The sequence below is a fragment of the Ostrinia nubilalis genome, chromosome 23, assembly GCF_963855985.1.
Source record: "Ostrinia nubilalis chromosome 23, ilOstNubi1.1, whole genome shotgun sequence".
Classification (NCBI taxonomy): domain Eukaryota; kingdom Metazoa; phylum Arthropoda; class Insecta; order Lepidoptera; family Crambidae; genus Ostrinia; species Ostrinia nubilalis.
The window spans coordinates 3,559,126-3,584,096 of NC_087110.1; the positions used below are offsets into that span (position 1 = coordinate 3,559,126).

At 37.8% G+C, this 24,971-nt stretch overlaps 1 protein-coding gene across 1 annotated transcript in view; it reads left to right on the forward strand.

Moving 5' to 3' along the window:
- The first annotated feature begins 9,089 nt into the window (after nt 1-9,089).
- Nucleotides 9,090-24,971, forward strand: part of LOC135083201 (lachesin-like) — a 126,051-nt gene continuing 110,169 nt past the window's right edge. Inside the window, exon 1 of the mRNA XM_063977935.1 lies at nt 9,090-9,126. The gene's annotated coding sequence lies outside the window, so the exon portion shown is untranslated. The remainder of the gene's footprint in view (nt 9,127-24,971) is intronic.

The window sequence follows — 24,971 nt, forward strand, 5'->3', positions numbered from 1 at the left end:
GGAGAACTTAAGCCATGTGTATGGTGTCTGTTTCTACAGAAGAAGAAATAACTATTCGACGGTATTCCGATAAAGGGAACAAAACAAAATCAAATAAAAAATAGACTAAAGTACTTATAAAACGAAAAAAATACGTTAGTACCGCGGGCTAAGCCAGGATAGCGCCATCAAAAGTTATAATAACTTAGTACTAGGAACGTAAATGACGTTTGAACAACGTCCACCCTGGTAGACAGGATGAGAAAATCTGTTTTTAGGGATATTTTTTTAAACATACTAAAATCATGGAACTTAAAAATATTGTAATTGTAATTGGCAATTAAAATATTGTTTTAACTGAAACGATGGACATCTCAATATTTAAAACTAGAAGTAGAAATCCCAACTTTGAGGAGTTTGGTGGTCATTTGTTTGTAGGCCAATAACAACTAACCGAATTGACAAATTTAAGAAAAATATTTGTGATGGTATTGATAAACTTATATTAGATGACAATAATGTCGATCAAATTTATGAGGATCTATTCAGTGTTGTGAGTGAGGAATTCAAAACCACATTCCCACAGAAAAAGATCCGAATAAATTCTGTTAAATGTAAATTTGATGACTGGGCTACAACTGGCATTCACAAGAGTAGAAATAAAATGTATGAATTATATAGTCTTAAAGCCGATACCGTTACCGTTGTGCCGTGTGGGGACGGCCGTAAAAGAATACTTTTCCCCACCGCCAACAGGAGGCGTGTCGTAAGAGGCGACAAACTCCTGTAGCACCGGACGGGCAGCAGCGTCTGCGTGCGAAACCAAGCAAAAAACTGCGATCGCCAACCCGCCTGCCAAGCGTGGTGATTAGGGCAAAACCCTCCTAGATGATAGTGCAACCAGGAAAACGGCCCCTAGTCCCCGGCGGCCCTACTATCCCGGACCACGGTAGCGGTCACGGTAACGGTGGGGCAAGGGGTGCGAAGAATCCCCGGGGGATGCCAGGCTACCAACACCGACGACCTCTGGCCCTGGCAACCTTCAACGCTCGCACACTGCGTACAGACGTGAAGCTAGTGGAACTTGAGGAAGAATTGAGCAGGTTACGGTGGGATATCGTAGGATTATGTGAAGTCCGAAGAGAGGGGGAGGACACCATAATCCTGAAATCCGGAAACCTGCTCTATTTCCGGGAGGGCGACCAGCAGTCCCAGGGTGGTGTCGGGTTTATCGTCCACAAGTCCCTTGTCAACAACGTGGTCCAGATCGAGAGTGTTTCGGCGAGGGTAGCGTACCTGATACTCAGAATCACCAAACGGTATTCGCTGAAGGTCATACAGGTATACGCACCGACCACGGAACACCCCGACGACGAAGTGGAGACTATGTATGAGGATATTTCCAGAGCCATACATAGCTCCCGGTCCCATTTTACCGTTGTGATGGGGGACTTCAACGCGAAGCTAGGTAAACGAAGCGATAATGAGCTGAAAGTGGGGCAATTTGGGTACGGAGAGAGGAACGCACGTGGCCAACTGCTGGCTGGCTTTATGGAGAAGGAGGGCCTCTTTATGATGAACTCCTTCTTCAGAAAGCCAAAACAGCGAAAGTGGACATGGCTGCATCCCAATGGCGCTACAAAAAATGAGATAGACTTCATCTTGTCGACGAAGAAGCATTTATTCAATGATGTCTCTGTGATCAATTCGGTCAAAACAGGAAGCGATCACCGAATGGTAAGAGGCACATTGAATATCAGACCCAAGCTCGAGAGATGTCGACTGATGAAGTCTACGCTCCGCCCAGCGCCCATCCAACTCCAAAACCCCGAAAGCTTTCAGCTCGAGTTGCAAAATCGTTTCGAATGCCTAGGAGACTGCGAAAATGTGGACGAATACAATGACAGGTTCGTGGAAATTGTCCAAACGACTGGGTCTAAGTTCTTTAAAACCCGTCGTTCAAAAGGAACCAAAAAGATCTCTAACCTCACCAATCAACTCATGGAAGAGAGACGGAACTTGGTTATGCAGTCCTCTGAAGATGCTGCTCAGTATCGGCGCCTCAACAGACAGATCTCCAAGTCTTTGACTCGCGACCTACGCCAATTTAATACAGACCGTATTAAAGAGGCGATTGAGCGAAACAAGGGCTCTAAAGTGTTCGCAAGAAATCTGTCTGTTGGTCAAAGTCAACTGACCAAGCTGAAGACAGAGGATGGCAGAGCCATTTCGTCGGGGCCGGAGATATTGGAAGAGGTTGAGAAGTTCTACGGACAACTATACACGAGTGTACGCGCACCTGTCACAAATCTAGCCGAGGACCCAAGAGCTAGACTGACCCGACACTATACCGAAGATATCCCGGACGTCAGTCTGTACGAGATTAGAATGGCTCTCAAACAGCTGAAGAACAACAAGGCACCGGGTGATGATGGAATCACGGCTGAGCTTTTGAAGGCAGGCGGAACGCCGGTACTAAGGGTTCTTCAGAAGTTGTTCAATTCCGTCATCCTCGAAGGAAAAACGCCTACGACATGGCACGGAAGTGTGGTGGTACTCTTCTTCAAAAAAGGTGACAAAACCTTGTTGAAGAATTATAGACCCATCTCGCTTCTGAGCCATGTCTACAAGCTGTTTTCAAGAGTCATTACGAATCGTCTCGCTCGCAGGCTCGACGACTTCCAGCCTCCCGAACAAGCCGGTTTCCGAAAAGGCTTTAGTACCATAGACCACATACATACGCTAAGGCAGATTATACAGAAGACCGAGGAGTATAATCAACCACTTTGCCTGGCGTTTGTGGATTATGAGAAAGCCTTCGATTCGGTCGAGACCTGGGCAGTGCTACAGTCTCTCCAAAGGTGCCAAATTGACTATCGATATATCGAAGTGTTGAGGGGTTTGTACAAAAACGCCACAATGTCGGTCCGCCTCCAGGATCGGGACTCGAAACCTATCCAGTTGCAGCGAGGGGTAAGACAGGGAGACGTCATATCTCCAAAACTGTTTACCACCGCCCTGGAAGATGTCTTCAAGCTTCTGGACTGGAACGGATTTGGCATAAATATCAACGGCGAGTACATCACCCACCTTCGATTCGCGGACGATATCGTAGTCATGGCTGAGACCTTGGAGGATCTAGGCACAATGCTCGATGGCCTCAGTAGAGCCTCTCAACAAGTGGGCCTCAGAATGAACATGGACAAGACAAAAATCATGTCTAATGTCCGTGTTGCACCCACTCCTCTGAAGGTTGGAGACTCTACACTCGAAGTTGTTGACAATTATGTATACCTGGGACAAACAGTCCAGTTAGGTAGGTCCAACTTCGAGAAAGAGGTCAATCGTCGAATCCAACTCGGATGGGCAGCGTTCGGGAAGCTTCGCCATATACTCACGTCCGAAATACCGCAGTGTCTCAAGTCGAAAGTATTTGACCAATGCGTGTTGCCAGTGATGGTATACGGATCTGAGACGTGGTCGCTTACTATGGGCCTCATAAGAAGGCTCAAGGTCACCCAAAGGGCGATGGAGCGGGCTATGCTCGGAGTCTCCCTGCGTGATCGAATCAGAAATGAGGAGATCCGCAGGAGAACCAAAGTAACCGACATAGCTCGCAGAATTGCTAAAATCAAGTGGCAGTGGGCGGGGCACATAGCTCGTAGAGACGATGGCCGTTGGGGCAGGAAAGTTCTCGAGTGGCGACCACGGGCTGGAAGACGTAGCGTGGGCAGGCCTCCTACTAGGTGGACCGACGATCTGGTAAAGGTCGCGGGAAGAGCCTGGATGCGGGCAGCGCAGGACCGTTCATTGTGGAAAACCTTGGGGGAGGCCTTTGTCCAGCAGTGGACGTCATTTGGCTGAAAAATAGAAAATAAAAATAAAGCCGATACGCAAGATCTGAGTGTTATAGAATATGTTAAAAATTACTCAAAAATATTTAAAAAGGTTTGTTTGGCTGCTAAATCAAATCATCTTCGAAACATGATTTTAAATTCTAATAATAAAGCTAAGGCTACGTGGAACATAATAAATAAACAAACATGTAAAAATAAATCGAAGGATAACACTTTTTTACTGAAAATCGGAAACGAAATTATAAATTCCGATACAGAAGTTGCAACCACATTTGAGACATTCTTCTCCAATATTGCGTCTGAAACAACTAAAGAACTGAATTCATCACCAATTCTTGCAGAGTCTCTTTTAAAATCTAATGTCACCGAGTGCCAGTGTCTGCTCCAGTTCAGGCATATAGATTGTAATACAATAATTAAAACCTTTAGAGAATTAAATATGAAAAAAACTGAGGACCTTTGGGGAATCTCCGTCACTATAATTGGAACAATTATTGACACCATAGCTCCTCACCTTGCATTCATTTTTAATACATGTATTGATCAAGGTTGCTTTCCTAGCTTAATGAAGTTAAGTAAAATAATTCCATTGTTCAAGGCTGGTGACAAATGTGACCCCTCTAATTTTCGACCGATTTCTATTCTACCAGTACTTAGCAAAATTTTCGAGAAAATTATTTTCCACCAACTTCTATCTCACTTCATTTTTAACAAATTATTACACAATAAGCAATTTGGTTTTACGAAAGGTAGAAGTACTACTGACGCTGGGGTAGCACTATTGAAACACGTCTTTGATGCTTGGGAGAGTAAAAAGGACGCTGTTGGTATTTTCTGTGATCTTTCAAAAGCGTTTGATTGTGTAGTCCACCAAACCTTACTAAACAAATTGCGACATTATGGTGTTTCGAATAAGTCACTTGATCTGCTGAACTCGTATCTCACAGGCAGAAAACAAAAAGTTTGTATTAACGGAACTGAGTCTTCTGGAGCACCTCTTACTATGGGTGTGCCGCAGGGATCAATATTGGGACCTTTGCTATTTCTTATTTACATTAATGACCTTCCTTACTTTGTAAAAGATCTGTGTGATATTGTGTTATTTGCTGATGACACATCTCTCATTTTCAAAGTTGATAGAGGTAAAGTAAAATTTGACGATATTAATAACACACTCTCACAGGTTCTACATTGGTTCACTGTTAACAACTTATTGTTAAATGCAAACAAAACTAAGTGCATTAAATTTACCTTACCTAATGTGAGGCAGGTTTCCACGCAATTAATGGTGAAGAATGAACCATTAAATAGCATAAATTCCACAACATTCCTGGGAATCACTTTAGATGCTAAACTTCAATGGGGTCCTCATATTGAAACTTTGTCAAAAAGGCTCAGTTCGGCTGCTTTTGCAGTGAGAAAGATAAGGCAATTAACTGACATTGAAACGACAAGGCTAGTATATTTTAGCTATTTTCATAGTATAATGTCATACGGCATATTGTTGTGGGGCTCAGCCGCGGACATTGAAACTGTGTTTGTTCTGCAGAAGAGAGCAGTGCGGGCCATTTATAACCTTGGACCCCGATTTTCCTTGAAAGATTTTTTTAAGGAAATAAACATACTGACAGTAGCTTCACAGTTCATTTATGAAAACCTTTTATATGTCCGCAAAAATATAGAGCAATTCACGAAAAAGAGCGATTTGCATAACTTTAATACAAGAAACAAAAATAAACTTGCCGTTCCAAATTTCAGATTGCATAAGATTGGTAATTCATTTATGGGAAAATGTATTAAATTCTTTAATAAATTACCACAAACTGTTGTAGAACTACCCATTCATAAATTCAAAGCACATATTAAAAGTAGGTACCTTAATGAAAAAGGGCTACTATAAAGTCGATGATTATTTAAAAGATAAAAATGTTTGGGATACGTTACTGCCTAGCTCGCATAAATATTTATAACTTTGTACATTTTAAAGCATGTAAACCTTTGAAAAAGAGGCTGACAATAGTGACTGAGTTTCTTGCGCTGCTTCTTCTCAGCACTGGCCCATTTATTGTCCTGAAGCAGTGGTAGGGTTAATACTGGGACGTGTAAAAGTGCTTTTTTTTAAGCCTATTTACAGAAATAAATGAGTTTTAATGAGTTTTATTAGGGTAAATTAGTTCCAAAAAGGTTTAAGAACCAGTTAAAATCGATATTCTAAAATGTGCCTATTAATGCTCGCTTAACAACTTCAGTCTCATCTAAATTAATCCTACCCCACTGGGACACGACACTAAACTAGGTCGTGTTTTCCTTTTAGTTTTAGCAAAAACTCCTCCAAAGTCCCGTTAATTCTGTTTCGTAATAAAATTCGAACTTCAACAGATTCTATTACAGGAGCCAAATTAAGGGGAGAAATTTGTGACTGCCTTGAACACCTTTTGTGAACGTTTACGTTGAACGTGTAAATAGGCGTTGTGCTAAACTACAGAGACGTACTAGGGAGTGTAAATAAATGAAGTAATGTCGGGAGAGGCGACGGAGGGAGAAATATACATCCAGTAGCTATGCCGTGAGCTTACATTAAATAAATTTATTGTGTGGTATAGGCCCCCCACCGACGATCTGGTGAAGGTTGCGGGAGGTGCAAGGAGAGGCCTTTATCCAGCACTGGACGTCATTTGGCTGAAACGAAACGAAACGAAAGATTAAACGTCATCGCTAGCGAGTGCGTTAAAAAATCTATGAAGATTTTAGTGCTGCTCTCAAGTACTAAAATCTTCATAGATTTTTAGACCGCTAGGGGCGTTGTACAGTCTGTTAAACATTTTGTACGCACTCCTTAACCAACTAGTCCGTTTAAAAATTCATGGTAGAGCTACGCCTATGGTAAATGGTTTAGTTGATAAAAGCATCAAACTTGCACTTTTATCCCCTTCTAAGGTAGGTAGTGAAATGTTTTACTACCCACATTAAAAGTTTCAACAAACATACAAATAATTAAGGAAGTAGCCTTGTTTTGCTGAACTGGCTTCGCTACTTTCCTAATTCTCAATCAATTACGTCTAATCAGCGATTAACCCAGTCTGAAGGTGGTTCGATGTTTTCTTTTACCTCACCTGTTTGCTCGGAATAGTGATGTAGGAGTATCGATGTCGATATATCGATAGATTGATTCTTATTTATTTTTTTGGCGTCAGTTTCCCCGATTTTGGGGGTTGATGGTAACATGTTTTAGTGGTCAGAGGTAATTAGTTAGATTCTTTTGACCAGGGACACGCAAACTGAAAATCTAAGGCTGGGTTGCACCATCTTACTTTAACTTTGACAAGCGTCAAAAATCTGACAAAATCCATACAAAAAGCACCGGTTATCGTTATAGTTACGGTCAAAGTAAGATGGTGCAATTCAGCCTAAGTATTTTCAAATTTCCTGTTTGGTTAAAACATTGCTGTCTTGCGTCAACTTGATTGAAGATAAATAGCATTGCGTGCTTCGGGGGAAACGTTACACTGTGAGACCTATTTATGGGGACCTATTTATTGGTTTTTTCACCTTTGGAGAGTGACACAATGTAACATGAGGTTGTTATATCCCTAATGAAAGAGTGACTATAATTATTAAAGTGTCTATATCCTTTCGCTTTAAGTTTGCCGTTGGCGATATGACGTCACTCGAAGGGAATCGTCTATAACTCTAACAAATTATATTTAAAATATTTTTTATTTATTATTATTAATAAAAATTGTGTATTTGCGTAAAATAAGACAAATTAATTGCGTTTAATCGCGGTTGGGAGAGGGGACGCGCATTCCACGGACCGGCAAACTTAGCGCGAACGGGTAGTACACCCCTGATAGAAGACCATTATTGTATTAAAATGTGGACTATTTGGCGCCATTAGTCTAGCCTGAACGAGTGTAGGCGGTTTTCCTAATGTGATACATATTGGTTCAATCTAGCGTGTAGGCGGGCTCTTCCTCTTGGCCTTTTCTCTTCGATTTTGCGCATTACAAGAAGCTTCACAAGGATATTGCTGTCTTTCCTGGCTTATGGCCAAATTAAGTAACATAGGGTTTAGTCTTCAATACATCAAATATGGTTATTGTGATACTTGAATCAAAACTACGGTGGTCACATTTGATTGTTTACTATTTATTTATGCGATTCTTAAGTGCCAAAATAGATCGTCGTCCCTCGTGACTCTTCTTATAACTCACACGATAGAAGAATACATTTCATCGTATACAGCATTATCGTCATGCTCACGACAAAAGCAATGATAGATCGACTCATAAATTATCGACGGACAATCGAATTGTCGGACAACACTAGCCGAAAATACAAATTCCCCAACTTTTCACCTGAGGGACCAGGTAGCAATTACGTCTCTGGCCCGGATTACCCGAATATTTGTTTAACATAATTCGTTTGCGCTTGTATTTTTCTTTTTCCGTTTGCGGAACGGATTAAGGATTTTATAGCCAAGAATTTTACGGTATCTGAGTGTAATGAGAGAAATGTGGCGTGTTTTTTCGTGGCGATGTAATCTGTGGGGATGCTAAACGTTAAAGTTACTTTTATGTTTGAAAGACAAAAACGAACCGCTCTGCGTGGAATGTGACGGTATGTATCATTCGTAAAAAGGAGAATGAATGTTGGATTTTACTGGAATATTTTTTGATCCTCATTTGAACCCTTTTGCGATGGCTTCTGAAATCCTTGTTACACTTAAAATATTAGGGACTATAGTTTGTTTACTTGCTTGATCTATCAGTCAGTCTACGAATCACACGTCAGTAAAGTTTCCACTTATTTACGTTCTGTCTGCGTACAAAATTTTTAACCCACGCTAAAGGATTAATATAACCACGATAACTACATATTAAACAAATATTACTCAAAATAGGATAATGTGTATTAAATTTTGTAAAGTTCTTTTATAATTTTTGGCATGATACATGTTTTCCAAAAATAAATTCGCACCTACTAATGTTACGTATTATGTTTCAGGTATAAACAGGCCAGTAACTCTGTCTGTTGATTTGTAATCTTTCGCGGTTAAATCACTGAACCGATTTCGATGAAATTTAGTGTAGATAAAGGTAGTTTCGGACTCAGGGAAGAACTTACAACATCAGTTTTAATCCCGGTTTTTAATGCAATATAATTTTTCTATGTCAGACGAAGCCGCGAGCAAAAGCTAGTATCACCTAAACGTAAAATAATAACTCTCAATTTTATTTTCAGGTAAAACACGTCGGTGGAAGTGGCAACATCAATTTATTCATATCAGGTAAAATGAACTTTTCAGAGTTGTGACCTTTATCGTGGCTCCCTCGTCCGTCTGATGTTGATTGGCAGTTGGATTTGTAGAATATTTTATCAAAGTAAATTGCTGAACTTCAGACATTAGGGTTGGAATAGCGAAATTTGAAGATTTTATTGCAGTCAACCATATTTTAAGAGTTTTGAAGTTAGACCGTTCCCTCGACATTAGGACGTTTGAAATCTAAAAACGTTGTAACGTTCGATTTGGGATAAGTAAAAATTCTGGTAAGAAGAAAAAGACAAAATAGAAAAAGATATAAACGAAGATAACGCGTACCAAAACGCAGCGTAGGACGTCCACCCACAAGGTGGACCGACGACATCATAAAGGTAGCAGGAAGGCGCTGGACGCAGGCCGCTACCAACCGGGCAGCATGGAAAGCATTGGGGGAGGCCTATGTTCAGCAGTGGACGTCCTATGGCTGAGATGATGATGATGATGATGAGAAAAAGACATCATACTTACACTTAAGTTAGATGGTAATAAAAAGGCTTGTCATCTAAAACAACGGTTCCAAATAGTAATTTGGGTTGTTTTTCCGATTCTAAGAATAGATGAAATCTTAGTTACAAAGATTGTTTTGTTTTGTGGAAAAACAATATATTTATCTTTTAGCAAAGGCCAAAAGAATATCTTTGAGAAAACCAAAAATATTTTCTGGGAGTCCTATTGTGTAAGGATGTAACGTTGGAACGGGACTATTCCCACCTCTCGTTCCCACCACTGCAACTCCTGTGTAGCCAGGATCTACAGCTTGACCGCCACAAAAACCCAACCAATGAAGGTCAAGTTTGTCCCGGGGGAAAGTTAAACTGTCATTGGACCCGCAACGAAATTAATCAGAAGAACATAGGAGGAGTTCGAAATTAAGGTTCGACTTCCCTCCATTGCAAAGCGGATGACAGGTGACAAACAAAGGTTTAAAACCTTTAAGAAAAAGATTATGCACCACGGACAATAAATTAAATTAAGGGGGCCTATCTTATGAGCAATTAGCAACTACCTGCCAATAATATTTTTCACAAAATCGCTTAAAAGCACGGAAATTTTTCCTTGTCGCGACAAGATCGGTGTAATAAATTGCGGAAACAGATGTATGTTGTATTGAATTAAGCATTATATCACGTTCATGTTTCCAAAGATCACACTCCCACAAGATATGATGGGCAGACTGCTTCATGACATCATGACTGACATCATCAGTGGAACACTCGCAAAAAGGAGACGGAACTAGTTTGAATTCGTGAAGTTTATGTTTAAAGTTGCCATGTCCCGTGAGGAACTGCGACGAGCAATGGTCGATTTCTAACCATCGCCTAGTTAGACGTTCGCGTACATTCGGGAAGAATTTATATAAGTGACGTCCTTTGACTGACGTATCCCATCTTTTTTGCCATTCATTAAGTAAATCTTCTTCAACGACTTCTCGGGAATCAAATAATCGACTTATTTTAGAACGATCGCGGCTATTTAAGAAATCGGAGGTTATATTTTCCCTTGATGCGAAGTACATAGCCGCACGCTTTTGTACCTCTAAGTCGACCGGCAGTACACCAGCCAGGACTGGCAGAGCCTCCGTGCTCACAGTTCTGTAAGCTTTGCAAAGAAAAATCAATGCAAGGCGTTGACTTTGGAGTAGTTTCCGTCGAGCGGCTCCTATAGTAGCTCTGTCAGCCCAAACTGGTGCACCATAGCAAATGGAGCTTAAATAAGTGGCCGAATATATTACTCGGAGGATTTTAAACGTTAGACCCCACGTCGAGGTTGAAATGTGACTTAAGGCATAAAAGTTCTTTTTAGCTTTTTCACCGATCTGTTTAATGTGCTCGACAAAACTAAAGTTTTTCTCTAAAATTAGTCCGAGATAGCAAACAGATGTAACGTTGGAAAAAACTTTCAGTGAATACCTCCTAATTGCAAGCCAGTGAAAGATCCTGAAAATTCAGCGAATTCAGAAAAACTTCCTTGTAGAAAACCATTGGATTTTTTTCCTGGAAAAATTCGAACTTGAAGCTTAGTTGAGTGTCTGCTAATTTTTCTCGCAAACCTACATGCCCATAAAGATTGGTACTGGTGAAGTAGAAACACTACCTGCTACTACTATAGGTTTAGCGGTTAACTCAGGTGATAGTGACATGATATTTTGACATGATAGAACATACGAATCTGAAGTCTCGCTGAAGTTTGACATCCCAAAAACACCCTCCTGTATTTTTATTTTATTTTATTGAGAAAACCAACAGCGTATTTATACAATTTTACCATACATAAATTTAACATACAATATGGCCAATACCAGGTTTCCCTTAAATTATTACCAATAGTACTAGTAAAGGTTGGAATGTTAGAATGTATTACTCCCATACCTCAGGAACTGACTGAGCTCAGCGCTTGACCTGTGTGATGTTTGAGTTTAAATCTGTGATTTAAGATTGTACTCAAAAATATGGTAAGGCATAATGGTCAAGGTTCGAAGTTGAACTAATCAGGATTAAATATCTGACAAATTAAAGTTGTAGTTTCATAACACGCCCACAAATTAATTTATAATAATCAGTTAAACACAGGTCAGTGGTAGATTATCCGTGTTTAGATAATAGACAGTAATTATAATCATCCTCCTACTAGGTGGGCAGACCTCCTACTAGGTGGACCGACGATCTGGTAAAGGTCGCGGGAAGAGCCTGGATGCGGGCAGCGCAGGACCGTGCATTGTGGAAAACCTTGGAGGAGGCCTTTGTCCAGCAGTGGACGTCATTTGGCTGAAACGAACGAACGAACGAATTATTATCCATTGATTTCGATCAATAAACAAGCCCAAACCCTATAATTGACGCAGGTACGGTAAAAATCAATTATAACTATATTAACTACCTTTGTATTCATTGTGTTGTTACATTTTACGGGTACAATTAATCATTCTATTCATAGTACTGAAAAAAATTACCAAAAGTTGACTCCAAAGGCGAATGCTCCATTTTTATAGAAACAACAATACCAAATCATTTCCAGCAAAAAGGGCAAGCATTCCATCAGGCCAAAAATGACGCAATAAAATCACATTTATAATTTAAAAGTTCACAAGCCTAGCCAGCCAAGCCAAGCCAAATAAGCTTTTTTCCGTATTGCAGAGCTGTCGCAATTGAAATGGAATAAGAAGGCTTAGATTTTCGTGGTTACAATTTTTGAGTAGAGGCTTAGAATGTCGAAAAATGGCCTCATAGGGGAGACCGAGGAGAGTTGTAACAAACATGAGTAGTCACAAAGTCGATTTTTCTGCGCCTAGGGTTTTCTTCTCCAGTCGATGTATACATGATGTCGTGCCCTGAGTGCCCGAGCAAGTGCACGCACGCAGGATTTAATGAATGCTGCGGACAACGCCACTCTTGTAGCGGAGTTTTGGGCTGACACGGTGTAGGTTTGTTTTTCAGACAAACTGTGGAGTGTCGAAAGAGCAACTAATTCGTGAAGTTGCTAGCTCCATAAACAGTCTAAGGTACAGAGAAATTGACTACTACCAACCCACCGCTGTTACAAGTCTCCTTGGTCTACCTAAGGTCACTGATATAAGTGATGCTTGCTTTAACTTTCTACTGGGTGTAGACACAATCTAGAGCAGTGGTTCCCAAACTTATTTAGTCTACTGCCCACTTTGAGAATAAATTATTTTTAGCGCCCCCCATTTTTGTAGTCAAGAGTCGAGCTCAGTCGATGTCTAAGAGTCCTCCAAGTAGTTGATGCCTCCCAAGCCTCTACACAACGTCCCGATTTTTTTTCTGGGTCTCTTACCGCCCCCCTTTAAGCCTGCAGCGCCCACAAGGGGGCGTTATCGCCCACTTTGGGAAAGACTGATCTAGAGGTACAGTTAATAAGCTTGCCCAGATATCTATTACAATGACTTAGGTTTGTATTAGTTCTGAGACAGGAAATTCTCAGTATTGCCACAGAATAATAATAAGTACTACGTATAGAAGGTTTTCTTCGCGAAGGTATTTAAAAAATGTATGCTCAAGAGTCAAGAGTCGAGCACCAATTTGTTGACAAACGTCAGTGATCGGTACTGCGCCGAAGCCATAGGGCTGACTTCGGTAAAATGTGTGACGTGAGGTGCCAATCTGCGGAAAATGGCGGAGGAAATACATGAAATAAGCATGAATTATATTTTGTGTTTCTATTACTATTCATGCAGTTAAAATACTGCACAGTATTAATTACACCACCGATTTTACATACATAGTTTATTGTCTTTATAATGCAAATGGGTGAAGAATACACGTGCGTGCGTCAATGCTCGCTCGTGATTGTCCTTTCGATTAGATATCTCAGGAGGTGTAGTCGCGCGTGTTTTGTTTTCTATGCATGAACAGGCCTGGTATTGCGTAGGAATAGTAGAGATGCAGAGCACTTAGTAATTCAGAGATGGAGAGACTATGTGGGTAGTCTCTATTGCATAAAGTCTAAAGAAGTATGTTAACAAAATACTGAATAACAGGACAGCTAATTAGAAGTAGCTTGTCTGTTAATCTAGCTATTATAAGATATATCTACCAGTAATCTGTAAAGTTCGTTCAGTAGATTTTGCGTGAATAAGTCTCGAAACAAACATCCACGTAACCATATCTTACGAACTTTCAGATTACTGGGATAGGACTTGGCATAAGTTATTTAAATTGCCTGTATTTGTGTGATGTCCATTGTAATAAATGTATCTTTCTTTCTTTCTTACTAAACTATGTACTCTTAGAGCTGATTTTTCAATAGTCAGATATCTTTTATCTGAAGAATAACCTTGTCATTTTGACATATTTCCCATACTAAAACTGTCAATGCGCCAAACTTATTCTTCAGTTAAAAGTTATCCGAAGATTGAAAAATCAGCCCTTAATCACAATAAATAAATTTGAATTCATGAGCTATTTTTAAATTCCAGTGACAAGGGCAAGGTTTTTTTTTAATCTGTCGATAAGGGCCAGAGTTCTACTGTACTAAATAATTTTATCGGTGTGCGGTATTCCTTCACACGCCATTACCTCATGATGAAGTGTTTGGGAGGTGAATAAATATCATGTTTCAAACGTTGGCTCGGATTTCGTGCCCCCAATTTAATCGAGTACGAAAGGGCTTTTACCCCCAAAAAGGTTCTGGGAAATAATTAAGTTATCCGTAAATATCGGCGTATCAACTACTCGTATTGTGGATAGACATTTAAGGTTTCAGGGAAATTGTAATTTTAGGTCGTAAGTTATTGGAAAAGTATACGTCTGTGCTTCTCGTATTTATAGTGGAGATCTGTGTGCTTACCATGAGTTTACGTTAAGTGTGCTCGCTAGCGAGTTCGTCAAAAAAATCTATGAAGATTTTATTTCTTGAAAGTATCCGCTAGGGGCGCTGCACAATATGTCATACATTTAACGTCTTTTTTTACGCAGTTTCTAGCGAGCACACCTAACGTAAACTCATGGTAAGCACACTGTATAGCCTTTAATGAAAACGGATTCTGGTTATGAAAGTAGGAAATTAGGAAATGGTACACGATTGGTATTCAATTCAAAAAGTAGAGTTACTTTTTGGATTATTTCAAAAGAAGTTTGGTGAAGGGAGATTATATTCATCATGACACGTTATTTCTCTGGTACCAGTAAAACATGAAGACTTGTAGTTGTAATGTAGATAGCTTTAACACGTCTTATATAAGTTAATCTCTGGTGGAAACTTAATTGGTTTATGTGTTGTCTTACTGCACCTAAGTTAAATTATATTGTAACTGTATGTTTCCCAACAAAAAAAAATAAGTACCTACCTACTTGTTACTTGTGTTCATCACAATATTTACCCTTAGTAGGATTTGAACTCGAAAATCCCTACAGCCCCTACAGCTTTATTTAGATTTTAGATCCTCGTAATACCGTTTTCCTGTTAATGTTCACATTATAAATTCAAAAGGTCACTGACTCGATCACTCATCACGAAATCTCAGAAACTACAAGTGCTAGGAGTCTCAAATTTTGCTTATGGTTTCCTTTTAGAACGAAGGTGCTCACTAAGACGGGATTTTGCAAAATTCTATCCCTAAGGGGGTAAAACAGGGTCCACGAGCGCGAAGTCGCGGGCGGCCGCTAGTTTTACAATAAAACACAAAGTATATTCCAGTAATATTGCTTAGTTTCCATGAAGATAAGTCTTTCTATCAGGTCGATTGTAAGGAAAGTAATTCCTAACTTCCAAAGCGCCTATCGCCTTCGGCCTCCGCCGGTCACATTTTGAGTGCAAAATGATTTCGTCAGAGCCCACTTTGATCAATTTCTCCCGTCAAGGCAGACGGCTCTTTGGGTAGGCGAAGTGCCTCTGAAAAGCATTAAAAAACCGACAGTCAATTTGAGGGAGCCTTTTGAAGGGGAATTCACGAAGTCGTAGTATTTTACATTGTTTGGTTTGATGAATGATAAGTTTATAAATTGATCTTTATTATTAACTAGCTTTCCGCCCGCGGCTTCGCCCGCGTGGAATTTTGTCTGTCACAGAAAAACTTTATCGCGCGCGTCCCTGTTTCAAAAACCGGGATAAAAACTATCTCTATGCCAACTTTCATCTATATCGGTTTAGTGGTTTAGGCGTGAAAGCAAGACAGACAGACAGGCTACTTTCGCATTTATAATATTAGTAGTATAGATTAGTATAGATTGATTTATTTCTTTCGAGTAATTTTCGTCAATAAATACATGACGTTTTATTGATTTGAATGCCTGGTAGAGACTGCTTTTGAGCCTGGTACGTTTATCAAAGGAAATAAAACAAATAATCCCATTGGTATTTTATGCAGAACAAGGCAAGTATTTGACCGCCATCACACTGATGTTAAATGAGATGCAGTCTAGAATGGTACAATGGTACCTAAAGCACATTATGTCGTGCCCTGCGTGCCCAAACAACTGCACGCAGGAAGATTTAATGAAGGCTGCTGACAACGCCACTTGTGGCGGAGTTTTGGGCTGACACTGTGAGGTTTGTTGTCAAAAAGAATGGAAAAATTCCAGACTTATTTATATTTTAACTAGTCACCCAACGTGATAATAACTCATGTCGTGGTTATTTAAAATATTTATGTTCTAATGGTTAATAATAAAATAAAACAGGTCACTAATTTAATTTGATACCCAAAGGTAACAGAAGTGTCTTACCCATTTCAAAGTGCGTCGGTATCCGTTTATTAATTCTGAGTATTTTGAACGAAATACAGGGTGTTTGGGATAGGTCGGCAGGACTAATAGACAGTAGATTGTAATCATTATTGTTATAAGCATGTTCCCGCGGTTTCGCCCGCGTGGAAATACTGTCACAGAAATAAATTAATCGCGCGCGTCTCGTCAAAAACCGGGATAAAAACTTTCCCATGTCCTTTCTCAGGACTCAAACTTTCTCTACACCAATCATTAAAATAGGTTTTTAGTAGTTTAGGCCTAAAAGCGTAATAGGCAGAATTATTTTAGAATTTGTAATAAATTCGTATTAGTGATAAATAGAAACTATATATAGCCTGGCCAGGAACATAAAAACCCTCGCCATGTTGCGGAAAACTAATGGTACTAATTTCTTTTAATGGCAACAGTAACTGAAAACTTCATTGACATGTCACCTTGCATGTCAGTCTATTGCTGTCAAAGTGTAAACAAACTTTATTTTAAATGTGCGCAATTGGTTTTATGAATTAAATTGCTAAAATATTTTTATAGTCGTGAAAGAAAAGTGGTTCACAATGTGTTAAAGTATTTGTCGAAGAGAAATACTAAGGGTTCGGACAATATTTTCATTGAATAATGTTTCCGACAAAGGTTGTCAAATTGACTGACATGTTTATCGTATAGTACAGTCCACTATGAAAATTAGCTGTGGTTTGTTTCAACTACCTATTTTAAAAATTTTGTCACTTTCTAAGTGTTGAATTTTATGGGATTGGGAAAGAAGTACCGAGTTTGAAGCGTTCATGAGCAGACATTGCAGTTGAATATTCAAGTTCTGAATTTGATTATTGATGAATAATAAAATAAATCTACTAGCTCGATTGATGGTTTCATTTAATTTATTTAAATCAGGTTACCTATAATAATATTTTTTCGTTAATTTATGAAAATATCAAATTAGCCCGTAATCCTGAATCCTGATACATAAAGTTAGCCTATTAATTTAACACAGGTACGACTGTACTCAGTGTTGCACTATCAAATGCAATTGACGCGCCTCTATGCCAGGGTTTTTATGTTCCTGGTCAGGCTATAATTATATTTTATACACACCTGGATGCGCGCATCGCATGACTGGTCATTGTGGTAATCTATGAGATAGATCTTAGTCCAGCGGTGGACGACAGTAGGTTGAAACAAACAAATATACTGTAAAAACCTGACGATTAACAAAGAAAGAAAAAATATTTATGACACAAATAACGGATTTTACAAAAACTGTGCCTGCTCTACTTTTTATAAAGTCTTCCCTGGCTACCCACTATTAGTATAGCGCATTCGTTCCTGCAAAAAATTCAAAAAGTTGGACTTGGAACTTTACATTCAAGTGAACTCAGCGCTAGAAAGCGATTTCTCGCAAAGAACCCAGAGAGACTTTTCTAGCTAAAAGTCAAGGGTCTTTTCCTGGAAGATAACAAACAACGTCCATTAACCGTTTGATGTAAACTCACACTCAGCCCACTGTCGACTGTATAGCCTACAATGGGATATTAACCCCACTATGCCAAGTGGATCAAAATGTTCAGGAAATCAAATAGACATGAGGATAAGTTAAATTTTATAAAAAAAAATTAAACCGACTCCAAAAAACCTACACTAAAAAGTAGAATAATAATTACTAATTACCTACTTATTTATTAGGACGAATTATTAATATTTATGTAGGTATACCATGATTGATACTTCTGGAGTCGGTGCCAAGATTATGAAACATGTAAAGTTTGCCTGCACCGACTCCAAAAGTATCAATCATGGTATACCTACATAAATATTAATAATTCGTCCTAATAAATAAGTAGGTAATTAGTAATTATTATTCTACTTTTTAGTGTAGGTTTTTTGGAGTCGGTTTAATTTTTTTTTATAAAATTTAACTTATTTCTTGCTTTTTAGTTAACTAATTATTACCTTGATGTTACCACTGAAGGTAGGCAGTACATTGAGATCATATTCTTAATGTATATTATAAAAAAGTTCATCCCCAATTTTCCACCCTTGGGGGTGAAATATTTTCTTCAAATTCGCATGAAACCACCCTTTTGATAATACCTATTCAACAAAAAAATAATCGTTCAAATTGGTTCATAATCGGCGGACATATTGCGTATAAAAAAGTTCATCCCCAATTTTCCACCCTTAGGGGTGAAATATTTTCTTCAAATTCGCATGAAACCACCCTTTTGATAATACCTATTCAACAAAAAAGTAATCGTTCTAATTGGTTTATAATCGGCGGAGATATTGCGTATAAAAAAGTTCATCCCCAATTTTCCACCCTTGAGGGTTGTTTTTTTTATTATTAAATTTAAATGGGACCACCCTTGAGGTATTACCTATACGCTGAAAAAAGATTTGTTCAAATCGGTTCATAATTGGCGGAGTTATCGCGTAACAAACATAGAAAAAAAAAAAAAAAAAATATACGGGTCGAATTGAGAACCTCCTCCTTTTTTTGAAGTCGGTTGAAAATAGCTTTCGTGGATGGTTTAATAAAATAGATATCATATCGATTTTCATTTCGTTTTTAGGGTTGTAAAAAGCATTCCTATGCGGCGATAGTGATTTTTCAGTTATTCTTTTTTTTTTGCTAATATTTATTATATTTATTTATCAAAACTAAGTTAAATTCATTAATACGTATTTTCTGGTCTCTTAGCACTTCATTTTTCATGTTTGTTTTACACAGAGACTTCATTTAATTACTGCAAAATATAAATAAATATTTAGTAGGTACTTTCCTTTGTTTAATATTGTAACTAAATTCTGATAATTAACAGATGTCGCCACCGAGCGAACCTGCCTGTTTTCTCAGTGCGTCGTAGTTCAATGGTGTAAATTACAATACAATTATAGGTAAGTAGAGCTTAAAAGAACTCAATCAATGAAAAACAACACCCCCCCCCCCCCGTGCCACTCTCAAACTTCAGGCTCATTCTCAAACTGACTGGGCTGGTAGTACTCAATTCGTTGGATGACTGAGATAAAAAGATACGTTACATCAAATGTCGCTTACACTACTTGTTTTTTCTTGTATCGTTAATCTCGTATGTAATTATCTGTCTGGAACAGTTTGTCTGGGTTGTCAAGGCCTTATTAGGTCTTCTTGAAATAATGTATTCTTTATGCTTATTTATCCCTATCGGCCGTCAGTTCAGTTTATTTATTCAACATTTGTAATTAAATATTATTGCTATAAAAAGCTCTAAATAAACTTCATTATCAGGATTAGGGTCAAAAAGCGTTTGTTTGGAGGCTAGCCGTAAGCAAATAAAAGCTCACTGGCAAATACACCATAAAAATTGGTTCAGTAGGTAATATTTAATGAAGAAAGAACTGTGGTTTAGAAATCTAATGGAAGATGTGAATCATTTTCTAAAAGATTAATTAACTGAAATCCTTGAACATATTACATACTAGTTTTTCCCGCGGATTCACCCACGTCAAATTTGGTAAACAATCATACTGTAAGGTTTACTCAAAATCCGCTCACTACTTTTTGCGTGAAAGAGTAACAAACATGTTAACATCCAGACATCCATACAAATTTTAGTAAATTAAAATTAAATTCATTTATTTTTGCAAATAGGCTTTAAGAAAGCGCTTTTACACGTCCCAATATTAACCCTACCACTGCTTCGGGACAATAAATGGGCCAGTGCTGAGAAGAAGCAGCGCAAGAAACTCAGTCACTATTGTCAGCCTCCTTTTCAAGGTTTTACAGTCTTTAAAATATACAAATTATAGTCATAAGTATTAATGCGAGCTAGGCAGTTAAACATTCCAAACATTTTTATCCTTTATATAATCATCAACTTTATAGTAGCCCTTTTTCATTAAGGTGCTTTTGATATGTGCTTTAAATTTATGAATGGGCAATTCTACAACAGTTCGTGGTAATTTATTGAAAAGTTTAATACATTTCCCCATAAATGAATTACCAATCTTGTGCAGTCTGAAATTTGGAACGGCAAGTTTATTTTTGTTTCTTGTATTGAACTTGTGTAAATCACTCTTTCTAGTAAATTGCTCTATATTTTTGCGAACATATAAAAGGTTTTCATAAATGAACTGTGAAGCTACTGTCAGTATATTAATCTCCTTAAAGAATTCTCTCAAGGAAAATCGGGGTCCAAGGTTATAAATGGCCCGCACTGCTCTCTTCTGCAGAACGAACACAGTTTCAATGTCCGCAGCTGAGCCCCACAACAATATGCCGTATGACATTATACTATGAAAATAGCTAAAATAAACTAGCCTTGCCGTTTCAATGTCAGTTAATTGCCTTATCTTTCTCACTGCAAAAGCAGCTGAACTGAGCCTTGCTGACAAGGTTTCAATATGAGGACCCCACTGAAGTTTAGAGTCTAAAGTGATTCCCAAGAATGTTGTGGAACTTATGCTATTTAATGGTTCATTCTTCACCATCAATTGTGTGGGAACCTGCCTCACATTAGGTAAGGTAAATTTAATGCACTTAGTTTTGTTTGCATTTAACAATAAGTTGTTAACAGTAAACCAATGCAAAACCTGTGAGAGTGTGTCATTTATATCATCAAGGTTTACTTTACCTCTATCAACTTTGAAAATGAGAGATGTGTCATCAGCAAATAACACAATATCACATAGATCTTTTACAAAGTAGGGAAGGTCATTAATATAAATAAGAAATAGCAAAGGTTCCAATATCGATCCCTGCGGCACACCCATGGTAAGAGGTGCTCCAGAAGACTCAGTTCCATTAATACAAACTTTTTGCTTTCTGCCTGTGAGATACGAGTTCAACAGATCAAGTGCCTCATCCGAAACACCATAATGTCGCAATTTTTTTAGTAAGGTTTGGTGGTCTACACAATCAAACGCTTTTGAAAGGTCACAAAAAATACCAACAGCGTCTTTTTTACTCTCCCAAGCATCAAAGACGTGTTTCAGTAGTGCTACTCCAGCGTCAGTAGTACTTCTACCTTTGGTAAAACCAAATTGTTTATTGTGAAGTAATTTGTTGAAAATAAAATGAGAAAGAAGTTGATGAAATATAATTTTCTCAAAAATTTTGCTAAGTACTGGTAAAATAGAAATCGGCCGAAAATTAGAGGGGTCACATTTATCACCAGCCTTAAACAATGGGATTATTTTACTTAATTTCATTAAACTAGGAAAGCAACCTTGATCAATGCATGTGTTAAAAATGAATGCAAGGTGAGGAGCTATGGTGTCAATAATTGTCCCAATAATACTGACAGAGATTCCCCAAAGGTCCTCGGTTTTTTTCATATTCAATTCTCTGAAGGTTTTAATTACTGTATTACAATCTATATGCCTGAACTGGAGTAGAGACTGGCACTCGGTGACATTAGATTTTAAGAGAGACTCTGCAAGAATTGGCGATGAATTTAATGCTTTAGTTGTTTCGGACGCAATGTTTGAGAAGAATGTCTCAAATGTGGTTGCAACATCTGTATCTGAATTTATAACTTCATTCCCGACTTTCAGTGAGAAGGTGTTATCCTTCGATTTATTTTTACATGTTTGTTTATTTATTATGTTCCACGTAGCCTTAGCTTTATTATTAGAATTTAAAATCATGTCTCGAAGATGATTCGATTTAGCAGCCACACAAACCTTTTTAAATATTTTCGAGTAATTTTTAACGTATTCTATAACATTCGGATCTTGCGTATCAGCTTTAAGTCTATATAATTCATACATTTTATTTCTACTCTTGTGAATGCCGGTTGTAGCCCAGTCGTCAAATTTACATTTTATCGAATTTATTCGGATCTTTTTCTGTGGGAATGTGGTTTTGAACTCATCACTCACTACACTGAATAGATCCTCATACATTCGATCAACATTATTGTCATTTATTATAAGTTTATCAATACTATCACAAATGTTTTTCTTGAATTTGTCAATTCGATTAGTTGTTATTGGCCTACAAACAACATCCACTGTACTAGGGACATGATGGTGTTCAAATGTGGCCAATTGTCCACTATGATCTGAACTAAGGCAATTAATTATTGATTTACTTTGAATATTACAGTTACAAAAAATATTATCTAAGCAAGTAGCTGATGTTGGAGTGATTCTAGTAGGCTCATTGAAGAGGTTTAATAAGTTAAAAGATTTAAACAGGTTTAAAAATCTTATTTTATATTGAGTATTATCTAATAAATCTATATTAAAATCTCCACATACAACCACTTTCTTATTTGATTTAAATACCTTTTTTAAGACTTCCTCCATAGTAGATTCGAATAATTGGTAATTTGCAGATGGGGGCTTGTACACACTTATAATTATATACTGCTCTAGCTCTGCACACGCAAGCTCAATAGTTCGTTCGACTGAGAGTGAAACAATATCTTTCCTTTCTTTGCATTTAAATTGGTTATTTAATAGTATGAGTGACCCCCCTCTAATAGCCGACTCCCTGGTGAACGAACTACAAACTTTATAATTACCTATATAAAACATTAATTCATATTTTTAAGCCAATGTTCTGTTATGCATAATACGTGAACATTGTACTTTTTTAAAAACAATTCTAATTCTAATTCTTTGCCAGCCAGGCCTTGTAAATTTTGATGAACAATATTAAAATCTTTTAAAGACCTGTCTGTTGTCGTCCCTCTCAGTTTAAATCAGAGGTCGTCACAGAAATATTAGTATTTCTACTAATAATATCAAAATGTTTAATAAGTTTTGTGTTAATAACACAGTTAATATTATATGCTAACAAAGTAGCAAGTTTTAATTTCATGCTTTGGGGCAGGTGTAAAGAGCTGCCTGTCATTAAGAACTTATTATTAATAAATTTATTAGTGTCGAAAAAGACAAACTTGTCGCTATGACGAACAGTCAAATTATATAATAAAGTATTCAGTAAGTGAATACTTTTGTTATTATCTGAGGAGCCATTTTGACAGTATGGCAGGGCACAAATAAATATCTTTTCAACATTAAGGCTGGCCAGCGTGGAAAAATTATGCAAAATATTTTTCCTACTAATATTCTGGCTGTTTCCAAACATTAAAATTAAAATAGATTTGCTATGTAATTGTTTACATTTTTTTATGTCATTTATTAATTGACTAAAGGATGCGTCAGGCATACAATTATTTGTAATTTTGCAATTTAATTTTTTATGCAATATAGGGCCATAACCAACTCCTAGCCTATCTGAGAATAACACTACATTGTTTGACTTTTTTACATTTAAAAATTCAGTTTTTGCAGACATTGAAGGCCGCAAGCCGCCATCAGTTTGTTGCTGACTTACTGGCATTGGTATATTTGGCAGAGATTTAAAATCCGTAGTAGGATTACCTAGATCTAAGAGATTGTTTGCTGCCAGGATATGTTCGTTAATTTGTTCCCTGGCTGAATTATATTTAGCTGTTATGGATGCAAGCGAGTCATGCAAGTTTGTGATTTCAGCCTGCAACCTTTCAACGTCCAAGTTATGAGTGGACCTACTCTCTACTAATTTACTGTGGTAGATTTCTAAACTGTCCACTAAATCTAAATTCTTTTTCCTTAACAGAATATTTTTGTGAAACTGTTCTTGCTGTTTTATTAATTTTTTTGTTTTAGATATAAACCTATTAATTTTAACATATTTTTTAAATTTATTTCTACTAGAAAAAGTTAATGGCTGACTAATGTTCTCAGATAATTTGGTGTCGCAAGATACATTTAGGTCTGGAAGCACTGCACGTCCACCAGGGCTTCCAATTAGCTCTTCGTAGAGGTTCAGAGTGTGTGTGAACTCCTGCTGCTTTCTTTCCTCTTCGAAGTGCAGTATGGTCTTATTGGCGTCCCTCAGTTCAGCTTCTAACTCATTGTTGCGCATCAAGGTCTGCTCAAAGATATTGCTGCACTGGTCGAAGGTACTGATTCTATGCAGTAGTTCATCACGGTGTTCGGTTACCTCCTGGAGACGGCCATGCAGTTCTGCCAATTCTTGTTTCAGTTCAGTATTTTTTTTTATTATATAGGTAATTTCCTCCTCACTCTCTTCTCTTTCCCTAATGAGTTGGTTACAGCTTTCCTGACTCTGTTTCAGTTCCTCGAGTGCCCTCCTAAGTTTCAGCTCAATGGCTTGTGCCGCTGCTCTGCGTGTGAGCATGTTGAATGTGGTTTTTGTCTGAAATTATCCAAAGGAAGTGTACAGTGGATATTTATGCAAAATAGGGGGTACGAGTTATAACAGTTATAATTTGAAATTTTAAGCTTTAGTTATAATTTTAACTCCACAAAATGCAACTATCATGAAAAGTTTTTTATAAATTACTAGCTGACCCGGCGAACTTCGTACCGCCTTAGCGTAGAGATTTTCTTAATATTTTTTTCCGTAAGAACCATCCTTGGACTTCCACAAACATTTAAAAAAAAGAATTATCGAAATCGGTTCAGCCGTTCACACGTGATGCCGTGACAACGCGAAACGGGTTTCATTTTTATATATATAGATTATTAATCAAATAGTAATATTGAAAATTATACTGTATTTTTTTTCTGCGGGTAATATTTTTAGCTTTCAACAAGGTTTAAAATTACATCTTACTA